The sequence below is a fragment of the Procambarus clarkii genome, chromosome 63, assembly GCF_040958095.1.
Source record: "Procambarus clarkii isolate CNS0578487 chromosome 63, FALCON_Pclarkii_2.0, whole genome shotgun sequence".
Classification (NCBI taxonomy): Eukaryota; Metazoa; Arthropoda; class Malacostraca; order Decapoda; family Cambaridae; genus Procambarus; species Procambarus clarkii.
This window is the reverse complement of record NC_091212.1, coordinates 21,830,051-21,832,550: the sequence shown is the minus strand read 5'-3', so window position 1 is coordinate 21,832,550 and position 2,500 is coordinate 21,830,051. Positions and strand designations below refer to the sequence as shown.

General features: G+C 45.1%; 1 protein-coding gene across 1 annotated transcript in view; it reads left to right on the top strand.

Annotated features, from left to right (window-relative positions):
- Nucleotides 1–2,500, top strand: part of LOC138354484 (oxysterol-binding protein 1-like) — a 164,508-nt gene that overhangs the window by 31,156 nt on the left and 130,852 nt on the right. The window lies entirely within an intron of this gene.

Sequence of the window (2,500 nt, the reverse complement as noted above, 5' to 3'; positions counted from 1 at the left end):
GTAGTTCCCTTGTCGTGCTAGAGAGAGTAGTTCCCTTGTCATGCTAGAGAGAGTAACTCCCTTGTCATGCTAGAGAAAGTAACTCCCTTGTCATGCTAGAAAAAGTAGAGTGGGGTGGTAGAAGCACTATCGACCCAGTTGGCATTGTCCCACATAAGAGGAGTGCAGATGTACCGGGCCAGACCTTGCTGGGTCACCCAGCTTGCTCCCTGCCAGGCCCTCATCATCCTCCTCCCTTACACCAATACCTTCACTTAGTTTTTATTTATCTCTGGTAACTGGAATGGAATTGTTAGGTGTTCATTCATGTTTGGTGGTGGTGGTATTGTTTTAGAGGTGAAGGTAGTGTAGTGAGGCCAGGTGTGGTGGTCTGGTGTTAGGACACATTCACCGGGTCTTGTCTTAAGAGATGTTCACAGGTTTGTTTCATGTTCAGATACTTCTACAGGGTCTTCTGTTTCCCTCGTTCACGGAGGTAATGGCCATTTGTCCACCAGTTTACTTTTTTTACAAGTGACAACACATTTACAATGCCAACCAACATATATGCATTTTTTCTGCCCTCCATGGATAGGGTTAGAGATCTGTTAAACATACAGTTCAGTGATGTATTGAACAATCAACCACAGAAGGTGATTGTAGTGCTTTTAAAATGCTAATCTAACCTACAAGCATAAATACACAGATTTACATATGTCCTACATAGTGTTCGAGGTGTCTTTTTACAGTGTCATTAATGTGCGTTTACAAAGGTGAAATGCTACTCTGACCAGCTTCCAAAATTTGCTTACTGTAGGTAATGCATTCACATGTCTGTAAAGCTGCCGCCCAGTTTGGTGGCTGTGGAGCCACCAAACTAACTACCTGTGTAACTGTGTAACTACCTTAACAAGATTATCACTTGGTTTAGCTAAATGAACTATGGTAAGTTCCTGAACCCATTATGTGCCTCTGTCACCATTTCCACCACCGCCCACGGAATGGGTATGGGGTGCATAATAAAACCTAAAAGACAAGTCTGCACATAAGGTGCGCGCGCGCACACGCGCGCGCGCGCGCACACACACACACACACACACACACACACACACACACACACACACACACACACACACACAGTGTGTGCCATAATTGAGAGGGCAGCCTCTTCTGTCTGTAGAAATAGATCCCACCTGCTCATCATGGGGGACTTCAATCACGGCAGGATTGATTGGGAGAACAAGGAACCGCATGGAGGCGAGGATACGTGGAGAGCCAAACTACTGGAGGTGGCGACTAGAAACTTCTTAACCCAGCATGTCAGTGAACCCACAAGGATGAGAGGAAACGACGAACCAGCGAGACTCGACCTGGTTTTCACCCTGAACGACTCTGACATAAGAGAAATCAGTTTTGAGGACCCAGTAGGAATGAGCGACCACAGTGTATTGGTGTTTGAGTACCTGATTGAAGAAGGGTTATTGAACTCGAGAAGGGATACCGAAACCAAAAGGTTAGCATACCGAAAGGGAAACTATGAGGAGATAAGAAAATGCCTAGCAGATATAGCATGGGAAACAGAGCTCAGGGAAAAGACGGCCCAAGATATGATGGAATACATCACGCAAAAATGCAAGGATGCAGCAAACAAGTTTGTCCCAGTCCAAAAGGAAAACAGTGAAATGAAGATGAGAAACCCATGGTTTAATCAGAGATGTAGGCTAGCTAAGCAGCAAAGTAAAAGGGCATGGAGAAACTATAGGAATAACAGGACACTGGAGAGCAGAGAAAGATACCAGAATGCCAGGAATGAATATGTTAGGATGAGAAGAGAGGCAGAAAGACAATACGAAAATGACATCGCAAGCAAGGCAAAGACTCAGCCTAAATTGCTGCATAGCCACATCAGGAGAAAAACAACAGTAAAGGAACAGGTTATGAAATTAAGGTTAGGGGCAGAAGGATTCACTACAAACGACAAGGAAGTGTGTGAGGAACTGAATAAGAAATTCCAGGAGGTCTTCACCTTGGAGCAAGGAGAAATCCCAGAGATAAGAGAGGGAATAGATAACCAGGAACCACTGGAAGAGTTTGAGATTACCAGCGGGGAAGTAAGGAAGTGTTTACTAGAATTGGATGTGACAAAGGCTATAGGTCCAGATGGAATCTCCCCTTGGATACTAAAGGAAGGAGCAGAAGAACTGTGCCTCCCGCTCTCCATGGTGTATAACAAATCACTGGCAACAGGGGAACTGCCAGAAATTTGGAAAGCAGCTAACGTAGTCCCGATATACAAGAAAGGGGATAGACAGGAGGCACTGAATTACAGACCAGTGTCCCTAACCTGCATACCATGCAAGTTGATGGAGAAGATTGTGCGAAGAAAGCTAGTGGAACATCTGGAGCGAAAGAACTTTGTAACACAGCATCAACATGGATTCAGGGATGGCAGGTCCTGCCTCACAGGGTTACTTGAATTCTAGGACCAGGCAACAAAAATAAGGCAAGAAAGAGAAGGGTG